This window comes from Lissotriton helveticus, chromosome 7, assembly GCF_964261635.1.
Source record: "Lissotriton helveticus chromosome 7, aLisHel1.1, whole genome shotgun sequence".
Taxonomy (NCBI): Eukaryota; Metazoa; Chordata; class Amphibia; order Caudata; family Salamandridae; genus Lissotriton; species Lissotriton helveticus.
In genome coordinates, this window is record NC_136068.1 from 1,653,393,775 (window position 1) to 1,653,417,200 (window position 23,426).

The 23,426-nt window shown below is 48.5% G+C and overlaps 1 protein-coding gene across 1 annotated transcript in view; it reads left to right on the forward strand.

The window, feature by feature from the left end:
- LOC144767593 (trypsin-like) overlaps positions 1-23,426 on the forward strand; it is a 189,606-nt gene that overhangs the window by 119,182 nt on the left and 46,998 nt on the right. The gene's annotated exons all lie outside the window — the stretch shown is intronic.

Below are 23,426 nucleotides of genomic sequence, written 5' to 3' on the forward strand. Positions count from 1 at the left end.
TATCCTTGGTAAGTTCACCATTCGGGCCCCACCTAACTTTGGCAAAGTTCCCAGCGTGCAACTCAGCTATCTGGGATAACAAATAATTAGGTAGTCCAGCATTATAAAGGGACCTCCAGAGGAGTTCACGCGGGACTAAGTCGAATGCCGCCTTAAGGTCTACAAAGGCAACATACAAATGGCCCTTTTTTATGTGAACGTATTTCCAATAAAGGCAACAAAACCTGAAGACCTGGTCGATGGTACTCACTTTTCTCCTAAATCCAGCCTGGAACTTAGTGAGGACCATCTTATCATCTAGCCACTTATTTACACGGGTTAAAATATGCCTTGAATACATTTTCTGGAGAAAGTCCATTAGGCTGATGGGTCGATAATTCGAAGGGTTCGACCTGTCGCCTTTTTTAAAAATTAGGACAATCTCGGCTCCACGCCAGCTATTGGGAAAATCTTTGCTAAGTGACAGCATGTTGCATAAAAAGTTTATATAGGGTGCCCATATCTTTATGTCATGTTTATAAAGATCCCCAGGTATTTTGTCTAACCCTGGCGCCTTGCCGCTCTTCACGGAGTTTATTCCTGCCTCTGTTTCTTCAATTGTAAAATCAAGTGGGTCGGTAAGGGCTGTGTGCCAAGATTTCTCAGCGTTAGTCTCGCAGGGATTCCCATCATATTTTTTGTATAAGGTTGAGAAGTGGTTGACCCACGTCATCTCATCGAGATAGACGTCCTTAACAACTCTTCCCACATGATTCCCATTCGCAACTAACCGCCAAAACCCTATAGTATCCTTTGATTTTGCGGCATCCAACATGTCAGCCCAACTGCCCTCTTCCCACAGCTTTTTTGATTCAGCCTGTACTCTCTTATATTCTTCCCCTGCAATTCTAACATCTGCTGGTGTTTTGGTTTTTATCGCCAACAAAAGTTTCCCCTTGGATACCCTACAAGCCTTATCATACCAGGGTTTACTATGTAACATATTGCTCAGGTTTTGATGGCTCTTTTTTGGCATTTTTGTCACCAATACTTTTAATACCTTAAAGAATTCCTTGCGGAGAGCGACAAACTGTTCAGGAGTGTTTGACTCAGGGGGTGAGTCTATGAAGTCTTCAAAATACCCAGCTAGGTGTGAGTATATTGCCGCAAGAATATCTCCATGCTCTAATATGCGAGACCACTTCACTATGCGCCTGTTGTTGCTGGCCAGGATCTCATCACTAGGGCTATCGGGCTCTTGTAATTTTAATGTGTCCTCCTCCAAAACCAAACATTTTTCAATCAATAGGTCCAGTGTTGAAATCTAGTTTGTGAACTGAACATCATCTGCGCCATCTTGTCCATTTCCTTACGATCGATCGCCAGCACGTTCCCCTGGCGCTGCAAGCACCCCCCCCCGCGCACTCTGGCTGCCCCTGCTCTCTCATGCACGGGTCATAAGACCTCTCCTTCTGCGTGACTCTGCCCCTGGGAATCACACCCCGCGCCTGACCAACACCTCCCTTCCTTTCATGAATACCTCTCCTTTGATGACCCCTTCCTCTGAGCCCGATTGTCTGTACGGATCCCAGGCCATCACTTAGCCTGAGGATACAGTTTATTGACCCTTACTGTATGGAATCGCCCCTCTTCAAAGGAGCTACGATTGGTCATGCCCCCCCCCCCTGAGATCCGATCAGGCGCACACATTCTGAGAATCGGCGGAATGTCCAGCTGTGTGATAGCCATCTCCTATTGTATGTGGAGTGGGGACCTCTACTGTAGATATGTGTGGGAATGGGCCTGAAGCGGGGATTCCGGGGATGTCTTTTCATACTTCAAAGTGTCTTTATTGCAATAAAGAATGTTCACATGTCATAAACCAGTGTATAAGAGGCCAGGCCTCAGAGAGGCTGTTAGAGCACCTCGAAACGATACCTCGTTGTCCGTTCTGATGTGTTCTGCTCCGTCGGAATAAAACTTTGTTTCCTGCCTTCCAGCCTCCAGCGCCTCCCTCTTTGTTTGATAACCTTTGCATGGTATTAGAGGCGTTTAACGCCGGGCAAATACTTGAGAGACATCGATCCAACCGCCTGACCATTTTTCATGTTCCTCCATTGGCGTCCCAAACGTGGGGCCCATCAGCGACACGTGGATCCATTGGGAGAGGTCCTGACGACGGAGTGAACGACTGCAACGATCGGGAAGTGCACCTGCCCGATAGACCCTCGTCTGGCAGCCGATCATCCGAACTTCACTGGTTCCGAGCAGACCTCTCTCGAGTGATCTACGGTCCTGACTGGGAACCATCAGGAGTGCCATGACAGAAGATAGAGGACGATCGGGCGCTGGAATCGGAAGACAGGAAACTGTCCATGCGGTCCGGGTAAGGTCGTGTAACACAACAAACTGTGAAATATTTGATTGAGAAATACTAGTATTACTCTCCGAATTGTTGGTTCTCTTGGAGATTCTCTGTCTGCAAACGGAGAGGAATAGAAAGTATTCTCTCTTCCTTTGCAGGTAGTGAAGGGTAGGTAACGCAGGCCTTTGCCCCCGTTGTAATCCGTCGTGCCTATCTTTCTCCCCCACTGATTGATTGTTTGCCCGAACATTGTTTGTTCGAGGATTGTTTTCTCGAGAATTCTCTGTCTACAAACGGGGAAGGATAAAAGTATTCTGTCCTCCTTTGCAGATAGTGAAGAATAGGTAACGCAGGCCTTTGCCCCCGTTGTAACCCGTCGTGCCTATTTCTTTCTCGCCACTGATTGTTTGATTGAACGGACATTGATTGTTCGATATTGGTTCTTTGGAGGTATTCTCTGCTTACAAATAACGTGGAATAGAGATATTCTGTCTAGTCTTTGTAAGCAGTGAAAGGGTAGGTAGCGCAGGCTTTTGCCCCCGTTGTAACCCGTCGCGCCTATTTTATTCCTCATTTGATTGATTGATTGTTTGTCCGAACATTGACTGTTTGGAATTGGTTCTCTCTTAGGGTATTCCCTATTTGCGAATACTGTAGAATAGAAATATTCTGTCTAGTCTTCGCAAAGTAGTGAAGGATAGGTATTGCAGACTTTTGTCCCCATTGTAACCCGTCATGCCTATCTTCTCCCCATTGTTCAGTAGTTGGTTCAGCCCGGACCGCTTATTAGAGGTGGATCATCCGGCTCCTCTGGAGGGCACCCCTAATAAGGATATGTTTTTAAAGTATGGACTAGTCGCCGTAGCTTATAGTAAGTTATGGCATAAATATACTAAAAAGGATCAGGAAAGTCAGTGGCCACTGATAGGATCCTTCGATGATGCCAAAATAAGCGTGCTGGAAACAGCCCTTTGTAACAATAAAACAACGCCCACTATGCTTGATAGTTTTGGCATGTGGCACAAGGAGACGGAACAACGAAAGAAAAGAAACGAAGTCAGACTAGAGAAAGAATTGCGAAAAGCAGCTCATTTAGCCGCGAGCAAGTTGAAAGAAGAGATAAAGGAAAGAGAGGGAGCTAGACTGAAGCAAGAATCCGAGACATCGAGCCAATGTCCCGTTAGAACACCCTCTACGCTTTACCCTGAGCTACCTTCGCAGCAGCGAGCGAACGATGATCTACTGCTAGGTCCCCCGATCATCTACATGCCCCCTCCATACGCCCCTTCCCAACCTCCAGTGCAATGCACGCAACCCCCTAGCACAGATGAGAGCAGTGCCAGAGCCTCGGTCCTCACGGCCTCCGCGCCGGCCGAGCCCCTTGTACTCAGCGCAGCGCAAGCAGCAACATTAGATGAGCCCGAAACTGAGAAGAAAGACTCTGCTAGACTCAATCGATTGAGTAAGAATGAACGAGCAGGGATTGATAAGATCGTAAAGACGCTAGTAGAACGGAAAGAAAACGAAGATTACGTGACAGATATATGCAATACATATGCTGATAACCACAAACGACACTTTGTTGCACGTTTCTGTTACCACACCCTTAACGCCTATGAAGACCGGTATCGTAACAAAGGTCCTGAAAGCCTAATGACTCTGTATAGAAAAGTCGACATTGGAGACGAGGGCGAGGGTGATGTGACGGACCTCTTCACGCGCACGCTTGAAGTCTTCCGCCACCTCACTGAACAAAGATTAGAAGCCGACACCACGACCCCTGTAGCGACTGAACCTCAAACCGAGAGAACTGACACCATGATGCCAATAAGAGAAGCAGCACCTTATTGGGTCCCCTCACGAGGACAGGGAACACACGACGATATTAACCACCAAGATGCGAGAGGGAGGGTAGTGTACAACTGGGTCTACCAACCCTGGGATCGGCAAGACATCCTGACTTTCCGAAAGTCCTTGCCCGATCTACGAAAGAACCCCACTGCCTTCTACACAGAATTAGGTACCGCCTTGGGTTCGACGAATATGACCCTAGCGGACATCGACTTGTTTTTCGGGCTATGTCTGCCAGCTGATGTGTGGAAGCAAATCCGGAAAGTCGACCACCTTGAGCTGTTCGGACATACCTGGTCACAACTCGATGGCATAGACAAACAGCGAGAGCCCGGACAGAAACCCTTGAAATCGATTCTAGACCTGCCAGACAAAATAGTACTAAAACTGAAAACCATAGTACCAGAAAAGAAGGTGGACTGGTCGATAGTAACGGCCTGCTGCCAGAAACCACAGGAAGACGCCTCAGATTATTTCTCCCGGTTCGAAACGGTGTTCTCCGATTACAGTGGCCAGGACATGACCTCTGCGACCGGACATCACTTGTTCGTCCAGAACTTTGTAAAAGGCCTGACACCAGAAGTCTCGCAAAAACTGCAGACTAGTGAAAGTAGTTGGGCTGCCTCCAAACCCGCGGCTATCCTTCAGATGGCTCAATACTATGAACGGCAAAAGAACGAGAACGATAGGGCGACTGAGAAAAAGAAAAAGGACTTGAAAGAACGAGTGATGATTGCTCAATTGCAAGGAGTGACGACAGGAAGGGAACAGTATAGAGGAAACTACCAGTCGAATGCTCCTAGAAATCCACCCTTCTAGAGACCGCACACCCGCACCCGGCGCTCCACGAACAGACCTCGATGAGAACCAGTGTGCGTTTTGCAAAGGATTTGGGCATTGGAAGTCTCAGTGCCCGGTCCTGCTAGAAATGTACAAAAATAGGGACGCAAAAGACGTAGCGGGTGGGCCGAAAAATAGAGGACAGGGACGAGGGCACGCAAACAACGCCAGCAAGGACATATCAGGCAGACCGAACACTTTTGACCACCCCCGACAGAACCAATGCCAGCAGACTGACTGTGACGATGCCCGCGACTTTGCATAGGACTGCCTAGGGCAAGGGAGGGATCCAGTAGAGCTCTATGTTGACCAGCAAGGTCCTTATGTCACCGCTAAGGTCCTAGGTATGAAGTCTCCATTTCTGGTAGACACTGGCGCGACACGTAGTGCGTTATCTAAATGACTGATTCCAAGGGCACCCTTGTCTGGCTCACACATAACATCAATAGGATTTGATGGAACGCCCTCCACTAACCCCTTATCCGCACCGGTTTCCTTCGACTTAGACAGTAACCCCACTGACACGACGTTTCTGCTTTCCTCCAACACCCCCGATGCCATTATGGGACTTGACTTACTGAAGCATTTCCGAGCTACTATCAGGTGTTCACAAGACGGAGTTCGAGTCATTCTGTACGATAACCCGACTCTGCTCAGACCTCATCCCGCACGACACATGTTCTCCATCTCTGACGCTGACGCATCCTTACTTGACTCTCTACCTCTGTATCTGTGGGCTAAAACTGACGCTGACGTAGAACGAATGATGATCGACCCCGTGCACATAACTGTTCGCCAAGATGCGATACTCCCAAAACTCCCACAGTATCGGATATCGCCCGAAGGTGAGAAGGCATTGGTAATGATAATCCAGTCCCTGGTAGAGGCAGGAGTGGTAGAGGAAGTAGTCAGCAATATTTGCAACAGCCCTATCCTACCCATTGTGAAGAAGCAGGGCGAGGGAGATGAGAAAGCGTACCGCTTCATCATCGACCTTCGAGAGGTCAACAAGGTAGTTGTACCTCAGTACCCCGTAGTCTCAGATATCGCCACCATTCTGACCCTGATTCCTTCCACAGCCACCACCTTCACTGTAACAGACCTCAAGAACGCTTTGGGCTATGTCTGCCAGCTGATGTGTGGAAGCAAATCCGGAAAGTCGACCACCTTGAGCTGTTCGGACATACCTGGTCACAACTCGATGGCATAGACAAACAGCGAGAGCCCGGACAGAAACCCTTGAAATCGATTCTAGACCTGCCAGACAAAATAGTACTAAAACTGAAAACCATAGTACCAGAAAAGAAGGTGGACTGGTCGATAGTAACGGCCTGCTGCCAGAAACCACAGGAAGACGCCTCAGAATATTTCTCCCGGTTCGAAACGGTGTTCTCCGATTACAGTGGCCAGGACATGACCTCTGCGACCGGACATCACTTGTTCGTCCAGAACTTTGTAAAAGGCCTGACACCAGAAGTCTCGCAAAAACTGCAGACTAGTGAAAGTAGTTGGGCTGCCTCCAAACCCGCGGCTATCCTTCAGATGGCTCAATACTATGAACGGCAAAAGAACGAGAACGATAGGGCGACTGAGAAAAAGAAAAAGGACTTGAAAGAACGAGTGATGATTGCTCAATTGCAAGGAGTGACGACAGGAAGGGAACAGTATAGAGGAAACTACCAGTCGAATGCTCCTAGAAATCCACCCTTCTAGAGACCGCACACCCGCACCCGGCGCTCCACGAACAGACCTCGATGAGAACCAGTGTGCGTTTTGCAAAGGATTTGGGCATTGGAAGTCTCAGTGCCCGGTCCTGCTAGAAATGTACAAAAATAGGGACGCAAAAGACGTAGCGGGTGGGCCGAAAAATAGAGGACAGGGACGAGGGCACGCAAACAACGCCAGCAAGGACATATCAGGCAGACCGAACACTTTTGACCACCCCCGACAGAACCAATGCCAGCAGACTGACTGTGACGATGCCCGCGACTTTGCATAGGACTGCCTAGGGCAAGGGAGGGATCCAGTAGAGCTCTATGTTGACCAGCAAGGTCCTTATGTCACCGCTAAGGTCCTAGGTATGAAGTCTCCATTTCTGGTAGACACTGGCGCGACACGTAGTGCGTTATCTAAATGACTGATTCCAAGGGCACCCTTGTCTGGCTCACACATAACATCAATAGGATTTGATGGAACGCCCTCCACTAACCCCTTATCCGCACCGGTTTCCTTCGACTTAGACAGTAACCCCACTGACACGACGTTTCTGCTTTCCTCCAACACCCCCGATGCCATTATGGGACTTGACTTACTGAAGCATTTCCGAGCTACTATCAGGTGTTCACAAGACGGAGTTCGAGTCATTCTGTACGATAACCCGACTCTGCTCAGACCTCATCCCGCACGACACATGTTCTCCATCTCTGACGCTGACGCATCCTTACTTGACTCTCTACCTCTGTATCTGTGGGCTAAAACTGACGCTGACGTAGAACGAATGATGATCGACCCCGTGCACATAACTGTTCGCCAAGATGCGATACTCCCAAAACTCCCACAGTATCGGATATCGCCCGAAGGTGAGAAGGCATTGGTAATGATAATCCAGTCCCTGGTAGAGGCAGGAGTGGTAGAGGAAGTAGTCAGCAATATTTGCAACAGCCCTATCCTACCCATTGTGAAGAAGCAGGGCGAGGGAGATGAGAAAGCGTACCGCTTCATCATCGACCTTCGAGAGGTCAACAAGGTAGTTGTACCTCAGTACCCCGTAGTCTCAGATATCGCCACCATTCTGACCCTGATTCCTTCCACAGCCACCACCTTCACTGTAACAGACCTCAAGAACGCTTTCTTCTCAATCCCCATCCACCCAGACAGCCGCTACCTTTTCGGCTTCACGTTAAAATCCCGCTCATATAGATTTTGTAGAGCTCCCCAAGGTTACACAGAAAGTCCCAGCATCTATAGCCAGGCTCTCAAGAGACAGCTGGATGCCGTTCAGCTACCGGAGGGAGTGGTGTTGATACAGTACGTCGATGACATCCTTTTGGCGGCCGACACCACTCCACTTGCAGTCACGGCCACCATCCAACTCTTACACTTTCTTGCAGAATATGGCCACAAAGTCTCCAAAAAGAAATTACAGTTCTGCCAGCCTCAAGTGACGTACCTAGGCCATCTCCTGTCCAAAGAAGGGAGGAAACTTACGCCCGACCGAATCCAAACCATCCTAGACACCCCCGTCCCAAAAACACAGAAGCAAATCCGTTCTTTGGTGGGTCTTACCTCTTTCTGCCGACAATGGTTACCAAATTTCAGTCTCATTGTAAAACCTCTACTTTCCCTGTTGGCTAAAGATGTCCCCTTCCCGCTCCCTTGGACCCCCGAATGCCAGGCGTCCTTTAAAGAGTTGCGAGATGCCCTTTGTTCAGCACCTGTCCTAGGAACACCAGATTACTCCAAGCCCTTCTCCCTCTTCACTCACGAAAGGGAGGGATGCGCGTTGTTTGTTCTAACTCAGCCTATCGGCCCTAAGCAACGCCCTTGTGCCTACTTCTCTGCCACTCTTGACCCCGTAGCCAGAGCTTTGCCTGCCTGCCTTCAAGCAGTAGCTGCCGCTGCTGTCTCTATCCGTCAGAGCGAGGGAATCGTACTCTCGAACTCCCTCACTGTGTTAGTACCCCATGCGGTCGACACCCTTTTGAACCAGACCAAGACTCAACACCTGACTAGTGCATGACTGACTGGGTACGAACTGACACTACTTGCACCCCGTATCACTCTGAAAAGATGTTCGACTTTGAATCCCGCCACACTGTTGCCCTTGCCTGAAAACGACCCCGATGTGCCCCCTATACACGACTGTGTGACCCTCACGGACGAACAGACTAGGAGTAGAGTTGACCTCCGAGACACTGCTTTCACAGACCCTGACGGAGAGCTATGGGTAGACGGCTCTTGCATCAAACTCTCCGACGGCACCACCTCAGCTGCCTATGCAGTAACGACAGCCCGAACAGTAATTGAGACAGCCCGCATCACACAACGATCCGCACAGGTGGCAGAACTGATTGCCCTCACGCGAGCATGTATTATAGCGACAGGGACCACGGCAAACATTTGCACGGACAGCCAGTACGCCTTCGGAGTGGTTCACCATTTTGGACTCTTGTGGAGAGAAAGGGGATTCCTGACGTCCCACGGAGATCTAGTCTCCGCCCTGATTGAAGCAGTTCTCCTCCCCAAACGATTAGCAGTAATCAAATGCCAGGCACACAAGAAGGTGACAGACTTAGTCGGACAGGGAAACGCACTGGCCGACATCACTGCCCGAACCACAGCTGAGAATAGGACAACGACACGCATGTATGTGACCAGGTCACAAGCAGAAAAATGGACTGACGCTAGGGAAACGATTAGGGACATCCAGATGGCCAGCTCACCACACGAATTGACTGAATGGGCACGGGTGGGATTGAAAGACGATGAAGGCTGCTGGCGGACAAAGGACACTAACAAATGGTTGCTACCCAACTCGTACCTGATTCCCATACTGACTATGGCACACTCCCCTGCACACATAGGATCTGCCCCCATGATCGAACTCATCTCCAAGGTCTGGCACAACGACAAAATCCCCGACTCGGCCAGACGCCTGGTCCAGCAATGCCTTATCTGCCTGCAACACAACCCTGGGAAAGGAACTGTGGTACCCCGGGGAGGGTTTGGGGTCCCCGACCAGCCTTTTGAGGTCCTCCAGATGGACTACATCCAACTAGAAAGATGCCAAAGCCTGAAGTATGTATTAGTCATTGTGTGTGCCTTCAGCAAATGGGTAGAAGCCTATCCAACCCGTGATAACACTGCCATGACCACTGCCAAGGTACTACTGAAAGAGTTTTTCCCTCGCTACGGTCTTTGTCGAATTCTATGGAGCGACAACGGCCCCCACTTCATAGCTGAAGTTATCCAACTAATCTTGAAAGGGTTGGGTGTAAAACAGAGGTTTCATGCAGTCTTTCACCCCCAATCTGCTGGCTTAGTTGAGCGACACAACGCCACACTGAAACTAAAACTGTCGAAGATAGTGGCCACCACAGGACTTAAATGGCCAGATGCCCTCCCACTGGCATTGCTATTGATGCGCTCCACTCCCACTAAGCACCATTTGACCCCCTACGAGGTTGTATTTGGGCGACCGATGAACCTCTGGACTGCCCCTAAACCGACCTCCATTCACGACGTCCCGGACGTCCTACTGTCTGATTACTTGTGCAAATTGACTAAAACGTTGTCTGTCATTCATCAGCAGGTGCAGCAGGCCATCCCCGATGCTTCCAGGGGTCCGGGTCACGATATCCAACCGTGGGATTATGTGCTGATCCGAAATTTCCAACGGGCGAAGAGTCTGGAACCCCGGTGGACGGGCCCCTGGCAAGTACTGATCACCACCCGGACGGCTCTTCGAGTGGAGGGGAAACGGCACTGGCTGCATGCACACCACTGTAAGAAGGTCTCCTCGACCCTGGCCACGACAGAAAACGTCAGCACCCAAGAAGAGCTCCTGAACAAAGACCGGCCATCACTGAACTGTTATCCTGATACCGAGGCACTCGAACTTGCAAAATTCTCTGATCCCACTGTGCCATCCAGGGAAGGGTATTTCCTGCGTCGAAAGGAGGGAGCTTCGGCTAAGTAGACCACGGACTAAGTTGAATCTCAGAAAGGTAGCCTAAACACAACCAAGGGTTACCCGGAGAGAAGCTAAACGAAGTCTGCGGTTCTGCCCACTACCGAGCACCTCGAAGATGATGGAAGCGCCAGATAAGAAGATGATGGAAGCAACCGGAAATACCCACTACAGGAACCCAAAGACTGACAGTATGCACAAATCAAAGACAATTGCCCTTTTCATTGTCCTCCTCTTTTGCCTCCTCCTCATGACTTCCTACTGGATCGTGGAAGAGAGCGCACCTGCTCATCAGATATTGCTGACCACTGCACAGCCAACCACTATGAAAGAGCATCACCTGATCTCCCTTTCGCCTCAGCTCCGAGAAAGGCCTAAGGAGTTCTGGAACAATTCCTTCGTGCAACTGTTGCACCAACACAACCTTGCCGCCAACGCCACAAACTGCTGGATCTGCGGGTTGCTCCCGCATGCCACCGGACACTCCATCCCTTTCATCCCTTCCCCTTTCTCAGTTCACGGCTCCTGCCTTGCCTGGTTGATCCTCTTGCAAGAGAGCTACAAGGACAACGCCACTTCTGGTCAAACGGTGTCACACTTCTACCATGGGTTCTGGCTGAACAAAACCGGGAGGACATCTGCTCCCTTTTGTCCTTTGACCTCTGGTTCCTCCTTCCATATGGACATCCCTGCCAAGGAACGAGTTGAAATGCAGGTGTTCCATAATCCAGCCAGACCCACCTTCTCCTACCTACGGAAACGAACTGCTGCCACTCTGACTGTGGCTCTGTCTGTTATCAATGTCACGGGCCTTGTGTGCCTCGAAGGCCTGGGAACACAGCTGGTGGGCCACAGTTCCTGCCACATCACCAGAACATTGGACTCAATTGATCCCCCCTCCTTTGTCGCTTCTCCGAATATGTACTTTGTTTGTGGCACCAAAGCTTACACTTGGCTTCCAAAAGGTTGGGGGGGTACTTGCTACATCGCCTTCATTCTCCCTCCAACGTACGTGGCCCCAGCAAACCATCACCGGCAGAAGCGCGCAAGAGACATTGAACAAGCCGACTCCACCGGAGCACAGTTCCTGGATGCAGTGAAGGGACTTGTTCCTCTGTGGGGCCCAATGGCAAACAGCCGCGCCATCCGACACCTGACCCAGGCAGTAGAAACGACCATGAACATCATGGCTGGCATCCTCACTAACAATACGGCCGAGCTTCAGGCAGTCCGCCTGGTGGCTCTTCAGAACCGCCTTGTTCCAGATGTGGTTCTAGCTGACCGTCGAAGAGCATGCCGCATCATCGGATCCAGCTGTTGCACCTACGTGCCAGATAACTCGCCCTCAGTCTACAAAGCAATCGAGCACCTCCACAGACTTTCCTCAGAGGTTCACCAGGAGCAAGAAGGATGGTCGCTTGGGAGCTGGTTTTGGGGTACTTTGAAGGACTGGGGATGGAGGTTGTTTACATTCATATTGATACCGGTCGTGGTACTGTGTGGGTGTTGCCTAGGTATTCAATGCTTGCCACCTTTGTGTTCACTCATTGCTAACTGCATGTGCCCTAAGACTTTGGACTTCGGAACTGAGCACATGAGTCCCCTCTATGAGGTAGAAATACGTGGCCTTATGGGGATAGATCCGAATTGACAAGTTGGCGAGACATGTTAAAAGGGAGGACTGTTGAAATCTAGTTTGTGAACTGAACATCATCTGCGCCATCTTGTCCATTTCCTCAGACTCACGCACAAATATGCACGGCAGCCATTTTAGGCACCATGGTCTCCCTGCTCACGATCGATCGCCAGCACGTTCCCCTGGCGCTGCAAGCACCCCCCCCGCGCACTCTGGCTGCCCCCGCTCTCTCATGCACGGGTCATAAGACCTCTCCTTCTGCGCGACTCTGCCCCTGGGAATCACACCCCGCGCCTGACCAACACCTCCCTTCCTTTCATGAATACCTCTCCTTTGATGACCCCTTCCTCTGAGCCCGATTGTCTGTACGGATCCCAGGCCATCACTTAGCCTGAGGATACAGTTTATTGCCCCTTACTGTATGGAATCGCCCCTCTTCAAAGGAGCTACGATTGATCATGGCCCCCCCCCTGAGATCCGATCAGGCGCACACATTCTGAGAATCGGCGGAATGTCCAGCTGTGTGATAGCCATCTCCTATTGTATGTGGAGTGGGGACCTCTACTGTAGATATGTGTGGGAATGGGCCTGAAGCGGGGATTCCGGGGATGTCTTTTCATACTTCAAAGTGTCTTTATTGCAATAAAGAATGTTCACATGTCATAAACCAGTGTATAAGAGGCCAGGCCTCAGAGAGGCTGTTAGAGCACCTCGAAACGATACCTCGTTGTCTGATCTGATGTGTTCTGCTCCGTCGAAATAAAACTTTGTTTCCTGCCTTTCAGCCTCCAGCGCCTGCCTCTTTGTTTGATAACCTTTGCATGGTATTAGAGGCGTTTAACGCCGGGCAAATACTTGAGAGACATCGATCCAACCGCCTGACCATTTTTCATGTTCCTCACCAGAGGATAATGATCACTCTCTGCCCTATCCTTCACCTCAAGATCTACCATGTGGTGCCAGATGGACAACGAAATAATTATAAAGTCTAAATTACTTTTGCTGTTGTTCCTACAGAAAGTCGGTTTTTTTAAGGCATCCAAAGGGATGCGACCATTACAGGCCCTAAGTCCATGTTCCGCAGTCAATTTTATTAGTTGTACTGCTAGGGTTGTACAGTTTACAGATACGATGTTTTCCAGCGGAGGAATATTATTTACTTGATCTTCCTCCTCAAAGATCCCACTCAGCCCTTTAACTGGTTCGAAGTTACAGTTTAGGTCACCAGCTATAATAATTGCTTCATTTCCTGCTAAACTTCCCAAAAAGCAACCTAGCTTTATTAGGATGTAGATGCGGGTCTATTGTAAACATTAATTAAGTAAAGTACTTTCCCCGCATCACTAGTAATTTTTAGGGCTAGTAGATCTAAGGAGCCGGTGTCCATAACTTCAACCTGGATCCTCAGTGTTGCTTTAACCCAAGTGATAAGGCCACCTGAAGGTCTACCCCTTATCGATGGCACTGTTCCAATCCCATAGGTTTTGAAGCCCACCCTGTGAGGTACATCAGCTGCCCATGATTCTTGAAGTAGGCAGAAATCACTGGAATCTATATACTCTGCCCAGTCTGGATTCCTCAAGTTTTTGGCAACACCAGCTATGTTCCACGATATTAACCTCAGTGTTGCCTCACTGTGTCTTTTTACTGGGGCTATTTCTAAATTTACCTGCCTTGGGTTGGGAACAATCGCACCCATCGAGTACACCGTCTGTACATCCTCTACAATAGGCAATGTATCTTGCTCACCATGTATGTTATCTACGTGTGTGCCATTAATCACATTTTTACCAGCAATGTTGGGAGTATTAGGAACATTAGGAATGATAGGAATAATTCTCCCTTCCTGCTTTTTCCACTCTTCCAGGGGGCATTCCCTGGGAGTATTCACAGAATTCAGACTATCTGTGCGTAGTGAGTTAATAGTGCTAATTTCGAGACCCAGAGGCCTCAGTCAGTCCACTGCTTCCAAGCAGCTAAATCTATTATATGTTGGAAAACCTGTCCAGTGACTTTGGTTCCACTGTCTCACACCACTAGACCCTCCCTGGGCATAATAGTTAACCAAAGTCCACCCTCCCCCCCATCAAAGCGCCTTTTTGGTGGATAGAAGAAGGAGAGTGGTTTGGTATTAATCTCAAGGGGTCCACAGAAGGAGTTCCACGCACAGATGTCATTTACAGTGCGTGGATCTTCAAATGTTACAATGAAACAATCACCCGTAATGGATTTAATTGTGGGGTCTATCCATGGGGACCTACGCACCATTAGGATTTTACTCTTAGCGTGATTAGGTATCGGTCTTTTTTCATTTAGCCAGTAAGAACCCTTGTTTTTGAGTGACCAGAAGGTTTCCTCATGATTATTATCGTTTACTTCGGGAACCCCCGTCAACACTACAACAAAGGGACTAGCATCCGGTGGTAAATTGATATATCCTCCCCTCACTTTTTCCCCTTTATGAATCCCCTTTTGGTCCTGTTGGACGGGCTTAGTAGCATTTATACCCTGGTGTGGGGTTCTTTGGTCTTGTGGGACAGTGATTACACGATTCAAAGTCCCTTGGTCTGATGGGACAGTGATTACATGATTCAAAGTCCCTTGGTCTGGTGGGGCAGTAACTACTTGATTTGAGATCAATGAGTTTGGGTTGTTATTAGTGCTCTTGCCCTTTGTCTGGGGGTTATTTTTAGTCACATGGGGAGCCGTATTAGTCAATGGAGTCTGGCTGATACCAACATTGGAATTGGGCATTTGTCCAGCTATATTAAGGCTTGTTAAGGCTAAAATGCTTTTCTCCACCTCGAGTAACTGGTTTTCTATAGATGTCAGTCTCGTTTTAAGAGGGGTGAAAAGTTTTTTCATGATAACACCTATTTCTTTTAGTAGGATGATATTCCCACCTTGCACTTCCCTAGTTCCCAAACCTCCCGGATTGCCCAAGTTTGTCATAATATGCGGGCTCTCAGATATATCTAGATTTACAACATTTTGGGGCTCTTTGTCCCCACTTAGTGAATTGAGAGGTGCCAATTCAGTCCTGTTTCCCTCATTGTTCACCCTACACCTTGACGCCTGTTCTTTTGCTATTTTGGATTTTTTCCTAGCATAGGATGAAGCATTAGGGCGTTTCCTTTTTGGTATTGCGCCTTCCCGTCTTCCAGACATCTGGCTCAAACTGACGTCGTCACCCTGGACCTCTGTCTCAATTGATTTTACTAATGTATCTCCTACTGCAGCTTGCCCATCGGGGCTTGTGTTGACTGTAATAGTTTGCGTGGTTGCTTGTGGCGGGGTTGGTATTATGGGATGGGGAACTTGAATGTTGTGTATATCAGCATGTGTAACGATTGAAACAGGGTCTGATACGCGTTCGGGAGTTCTTGCTGATGCTATATGGCCCAATGAAGACTTTTTCGACATTACAATATCCTGGGACAATCTCCTAGCAGCTGCTAACTCCATCGAAACTTTATGTTCCATTAGTTGGATACCCATGTCTATTACAGTGTTTGATCTGGTGATAAAGTCATCAAGAGTACCTGTAAGCAATTTCCTCCCTTTGCCAGCCTTACTTCTGCTTTCCCTAGTGGCCATCCTTCGTTGACCTTGTATATTTTAAAATATTCACTAAAAGCAATGTTCGTATGAGGGATGACACAAGGTATAAGGCACAAGGAAGAATAATATAGAGCCAAGGGGGATGGCCCGGTTCGGTCGGGAACGGGCTAGAACGGGCCCGCCCTTGGCCCAGGCTTCACCCGGCGCCGTCTCGCGCGCGTCCTGCGTGCGGCGGGATGGAAGTGGCTAAGTAGGCAGGAGGCGGGGCGGGAAGAGTCTCAGGTGCGGCCTGTTGAGCGCCGCAGTCTCCCCTGGGACTCGCAGTCCCACACGGCCAATGTCCCACAACAAATCCGGTCAAAAAGGTGGAGTCCGGTTATCCTTAGCAGCAGGGAAGCGACCAATACACCTCACGCCTCTTCGCTGCGACTGCGAGCGGCGAGTCGTGAAGAGGTCTTGGGACGCGGGGCGGGAAGAGTCTCAGGTGCGGCCTGTTGAGCGCTGCAGTCTCCCCTGGGACTCGCAGTCCCGCACGGCCAATGTCCCACAACAAATCCGGTCAAAAAGGTGGAATCCGGTTATCCTTAGCAGCAGGGAAGCGACTAATACACCTCACGCCTCTTCGCTGCGACTGCGAGCGGCTCCCGCGGAGCGGGGGCTGCGAGTTGTGAAGAGGTCTTCGGAGGCGGGGCGGGAAGAGTCTCAGGTGCAGCCGGTTGAGCGCCGCAGTCTCCCCTGGGACTTGCAGTCCCGCACGGCCAATGTCCCACAACAAATCCGGTCAAAAGGTGGAATCCGGTTATCCTTAGCAGCAGGGAAGCGACTAATACACCTCACGCCTCTTCGCTGCTAGTCGTGAAGAGGTTTTGGGAGGCGGGCGGGAAGAGTCTCAGGTGCGGCCGGTTGAGCGCCGCAGTCTCCCCTGGGACTCGCAGTCCCGCACGGCCAATGTCCCACAACAAATCCGGTCAAAAAAGGTGGAATCCGGTTATCCTTAGCAGCAGGGAAGCGACTAATACACCTCACGCCTCTTCGCTGCGACTGCGAGCGGCTCCCGCAGAGCGGGGGCCGGGAGTCGTGAAGAGGTCTTCGGAGGCGGGGCGGGAAGAGTCTTAGGTGCGGCCGGTTGAGCGCCTTAGTCTCCCCTGGGACTCGCAGTCCCACACGGCCAATGTCCCACAACAAATCCGGTCAAAAAGGTGGAATCCGGTTATCCTTTGCAGCAGGGAAGCGACCAATACACCTCACGCCTCTTCGCTGCGACTGCGAGCGGCTCCCGCGGAGCGGGGGCCGCGAGTCGTGAAGAGGTCTTGGGAGGCGGGGCGGGAAGAGTCTCAGGTGCGGCCGGTTGAGCCCCGCAATCTCCCCTGGGACTCGCAGTCCCGCACGGCCAATGTCCCACAACAAATCCGGTCCAAAAGGTGGAATCCGGTTATCCTTAGCAGCAGGGAAGCGACCAATACACCTCACGCCTCTTCGCTGCGACTGCAATGAAGGCGGAACCCCGGGGGACGGGTTCCCTAAAATTGAAATTGTGCCGGGAAAAGGGCCTGTTTGCCCCCCTCCCCATCGTTTAATGGCCTGGTCCTGGGAGATGGGGGCCCATGAGGCTGAAATCAGCCTGACGAGGGGGCCATGTGGCTCCCCTCTCCATAGTATAATGGCCAGAACTCCACCCTTATTAAAAATATTTTGTTTAAAGGCTGGGCCCTGGAAGATGGGGTCCCTAGGGCTGAAATTGGCCTGGGAAGGGGGGCCACATGGCCCCCCTCCCTCAAGGGTGTTCTTTCTTATGATCTGCTGCTCAGACCAGAGATTGTGTTCTAAACCTTTACAAACTAGAAGTCTGTAAACTGTCTTACAAGCCCACCCCATATACAATAGTAGTATGCAACATCTTCAAGCCCTTTTCCAAAAATGATGGTCAGCTTCCTAAAAGAATCCACAGTAACTTTCTAGTCCATTTTGGAGATGTATTCCTCATGCCTAGGAATGCGATTGCATCTCCACCAAATAAAGAAGTACCTACTTCTGCAAAGTGGGAATCATCCAAGTGTGTTTTCTCTACAGTTCATCAATTGTAAAGATATTTGGTGAAGAGTCTCAAGGAACCATATTATTGGCAAATTTACAGACACACAAGGTCACTGGAGACCTTTTCTTGGTGTATAGGAGATGCACTATACATTTACACAACGACGTATCACTAACTAATTAGCCAGAAGAACGCACTCCAGATGTTCCACAAAACGGTGGCCTCCTCTTGGATAAATATGCAGGACAGGATTAATTCTGGTACAATGTTCATTTCACAGAAATTGAACCGCAACAGGTTACATTTGGGAAATAAAATGTTAAAGAACATTGACATTTGCTTAGAAAACCCATGGTTACAGGTTTGTTAGAGTTAGGAGATAGATTTTTAAAAACCTCAGACATTCACTGACAAAACCAAAGGTTCCAAGGACATGATAGTTAGGAAATAGAGTTAAAATATCCATAGAAATTCATTGAAAAAAACAAAGGTTACAGGGATGTTCGGCTCAGATTTCACTCGTACAAAACCAGAGAAATTCAACAGTTTTAATTGGCTGTGCAGCTACTCACACACCTGCACACTCACCCAGTCACTCATATTGCCACTCACTCAGCCATACAGTTACCCACTCATACATTCACTCATACATATCGCAACACATGTACTTACTTACCTTTGCAGTCACTGAGACAAACACAATATTTCCCATACAACTTCCCTCACATATACATAGTCACCCATACAGCCACTCACACACACATTCATTCACCTGTAGAGCTACTCCCACACCCACTCACTCATCTATACACCCACTTACACACTCATTCATGCACCCATACACTCATGTACCATGTCACTCACTGATACAGACACTTTTGTACCTACTCAATCACCATTCAGCCACACATGCATCCTCTCATTCACCATTTACAGCCACTGACACACCTGCACTCTCACCCATACATTCACTAATTCAGCCTCTCATTCACCATTACAGACACTTACACACTCACTCACCCATACAGATACTCACATAGCCACTCGCTCACTCACACATCCACTAACACACTCACTTACTCACCCATACAAAAATGTACACAGCCACTCATTAATATATACAGTCTTCAAATACCCACTTACTCTTCTACGCACCTCTTACACACCCACTCACTCACCCTTACAGGGACTTACACTGTCAGTTACCCTAGTATATATTTTTAATCCTCAGTAACTTTTAGAAAACACTCACTGGATGATGTCATCAGTGATGTCATCAGTGATGTCACTGACCGTGTCAGCAGTGATGTAGCATGTGAGGTCATAAGCAGTGCATTGCTGAGGTCTAAGTTAATGTTAGCTCAGCAAACTATAACTGCAAGATATCTGAGCCTAACTATTACGTATATACATATATATATTCACTGAAAAAACCATAGGTTTCACAATCATTATAGTTAGGAATTAGCATTCAAAAAACCTTTGAAATTCACTGAAAAAAACCATAGGTTTCACAATCGTTATAGTTAGGAATTAGCATTTAAAAAACCTTTGAAATTCACTGAAAAAACCATAGGTTTCACACCAGTTATAGTTAGCTAAACATTTTACTCATACAAAATCATTGAAATTCCCACGTTATAGTTAGTTGGACTCACTATAACTCGCGCGCCTGCAATCCACTGCTGATGATGTCACATATTACATCATTCATGACATGGTCAGTGACATCACTGATGACATCACCGATGACATCTCAAATGACATCACTGATGACATCTCAAATGACATCACTGATGACATCACTGATGACATCATCCATGTTATAATACGATGCACCTCCTCACACTCTAATCTAACCTTTGATACACCCAGTGTTAAATACAGACTACCATTCCTGAAATTATTGACACACCAATACCAGTAACTACATACGCACTCACTGATTCCTAGGTCTACACACACATCCACTCATTCACCCATACAATCACTCATACATACAGACACTCATCAATACAACACTATCATATGCACTCATACACCTATACAGACACTCACACACTGCCACTCATCCATGGAGTTACTCACACACCTAGTCAGTCATGCAAAGAAACAATCACACTCCCATTTCCTCATCTATACAGTTATACAGACAACACCTCAAATATACAAACATATACAAACACATACTTACTCTCTTTTACAATCACTGATACATGTACACATTGATCCATACAGCCACTTACGCAATCACAGGCTCTCATGTATAGTCATTTATATATGCCAACTCTCACATGCACTGTGTTTTACATATGTACTTACTTGCAGGGGCGTTTCAAGGTGTTTTGCCACCCTAGGCGAGAATTGAAAAATGCCGCCCCCCTCCCGTGTCCAGATTTTTTTGCTTTCAAAGGTATAGCAAAAGCACAACAGTATTGCGACAAGTCTGGGAAAATTCCCAGGATTTGCCTCCCTGGGCACATCCCACTGTTCTTGCGCTCTCCTGGGGTCAGGGATTCATGTACAAAACAGCTGCAATTTGAACCCAAGACATGTGTTTACCAAGTGGAGCCCCAGGGCTAAGAAATACTACATGGCTTGGAGGGGGCAGTGAAAGCAGGGGGTGAAGTTGACCTAAATCTGTACCAAATGCTCAGAAACACTTGTTAAATACAAATGAAGGACCATCAAATATAAACTTTATGTAACTGACATTAACTCCAAGTTGTTTCATCCAGAAGTCCTAGCTGGGGAGCGCCATCAGATTAGGCGTGCCTGCTTCTTCGGGATCAGGCAGGTGCATTTTGTGGATCTGTCCACTTCAGCTGGCCCCCACTCCAAAATAGGGCCTGTGAGGATTGCAGCTTTGAGCTGCCTGTGCCGGGGTGGGAGTGAGCCCTACTGTAATTTTCTGAACACCTTCGGAGTCACATGGAAGGGCCTAAAGCGAGGCCAGATTAGTACCCAATGCACATTTACTTTTTGCAGTTATATTAAGGCAAACTCGACCCAAAGGTATTGGAGCGCTTTACATGAGTGCCACTTATGTTACACAAGGACACATTTATTTTTGGTAGGCACGGGAAGGTTACGTGATTTGCCCAGAATCACAGGATGTTCAGCCGACACGGAGGCTTGAACCTGGTTCCCCAGCTCCTATGTTGGCATCTCTGGCCCTTACCCCTCTCCCCTTGGCACCAGGAGCAGGGCTAAAAAGGGGGAGATGTTGATCCAAAAATAAAATAACTGATCAGAAGCACATTTTCAAGACAACGCCATTCAAAAAAATGAAAAATTTGGTTGAAATAAACTTCATATTGTGTACCACAGAAGCCCTTGGCAGTGCTAAGAAATGAAGGCTGTCTCTAGTGCTTTCTCATGACCGGGCACATCTGTCTTCTGCAGCATTGCACCATTACTATTTACTAGAAGGGGCCTGCGGGGATGCAGCGTTGAGCTGATGGTGGCCGTGGGAGGATGTCTAGTTCTGGCTTGGACAGACATCCCTTCTTGTGAAGCCAATATAAACAAGCCTCTGCGGGAAGCGGCCCGTAAGGATGCCTTTCCTGAGTGCCGGCTGGCTGCAATCAAAGGCAAAGATTCATTCTTAATGGGAGATGGACCCCATCCGGCTCTGTGGAAGGGATGAAATGCGGAGCTAATGAAAGGCTCTGTGGACCTGGTCAGGGATTTCTGGGCCTGCCTGTCTCACATCTGCATCCATGTGCTGGGTGGGAGCGGCAGGTGTTACTGAAGGAAGAATCGAGCTCCTAGTAACGCTCTCGCTCCCTCTCTGAGATAACCGCTATCTGCCCTGCTAACGATTGGCATGAAAGGTCTGGCTTAACTCCACATATTGTGTGTTATAAACACAGGCATTGCAAACCTCCATTACCAGTTCGGGAAATGGGACAGAATTTTTTATATCAGTATTTTATGTTTAAACAGAAACCAACATGACAAAAATTGGATTAGGCACTTCAAAGTTCCATGTAACGTCTTCAATTGCAGTTCGGCATTGACGTTAATAGATATATTTGTGCATTGCCCACAGCTGGCGAACTGAGGCTGTCCAAGTTCTTAGAGGCCGACATTGGGAGGGAGGCCCTGCTAAAGGCTGGGACCACGGACATGCAGGTCTCGGCACCTTCTAACTAAAGTCCTTCCGAGCAGAGCCATGGACCCTGTTTGATGATGCCCCCCATCGGCTCGTCTAGCTCCTCTGCTCCTCCTCAGGGAATCAAGGCGCCCTCCCCCATGTGCAAGATGGGGGCACAGTTCTGTGCTTGCGGCGTCCTAAAACACGTTTTTTGCCGCCCTCCCCCTTTTGCCGCCCTAGGCGGCCACCTAATCCTGCCTAATGGCAGAAACGGCCCTGCTTACTTGGGCATGTAGCACTGAGATATCCATTCACTCACCAACACAGCCATGCACACAGTCAACCGCCCATGCAGCTGTTTCCACATGCACTCTTGAACACATAAACCTGGTGAATCAACTGCTCACACATCTATGCAGAGAGACACACACCTCCCAGCCACCCACACACACACTCAGACTCACATACAAATACGTTGGCAACCAATCAATAACCCATATAGCAACTCATATAGCTATTGATCACAGATGCAGCAGCTTACACAACAACAGACATACTGATGCACACATTAACACAGATTAGTCACTAACCCATGCATTTAGTAAGACACATTTATTCACTCACTCATACAGTCAGTTACGCACCAACTAAATCCTTCATCCAGACACTTATACACCCACTCATTCTTGAATATGTAAAACATATTTAAACTTTACAGAAACACACAGTCACTGGATGATGTCATCAGTGATGTCATCAGTGATGTCATTTGAGATGTCATCAGTGATGTAATCAGTGATGTCATCAGTGATGTCACTGACCATGTCATGAATGATGTAATATGTGACATCAGCAGCAGTGGATTGCGGGCGCGCGAGTTATATGCGAGTCCAACTAACTATAACGTGGGAATTTCAATGGTTTTGTATGAGTAAAATGTTCAGCTAACTATAACTGGTGTGAAACCTATAGTTTTTTCAGTGAATTTCTATGTTTTTTAAATGCTAATTCCTAACTATATCAGGCCTGAAACCTATGGTTTTTTCATTGAATTTCAAAGGTTTTTTAAATGACAATTTTTAAATGTATTAATTGTTATTTTTTTTTATACTGATTTACTACATTTTTGCAGGCAGGTGCTCAGAGGGCACGCCCCCTTTTCACAACACTCTGCAGCGCAGCTCCATGGCGCTTACTGGAGATACCTGTTGGACTAGTTCCCTCTGGGGGACCTCTGGATTGAACAGGAATTAATTCCCCAACTTAAACTGTGCAAACGCGCCCTGTAGAGTGTTCTAAATTGGGGGATTAAGTTCCCTTGCATACTGGGGTCCCTGGGGGCCAACTAGCCCACCATGAGCCTCCATTATG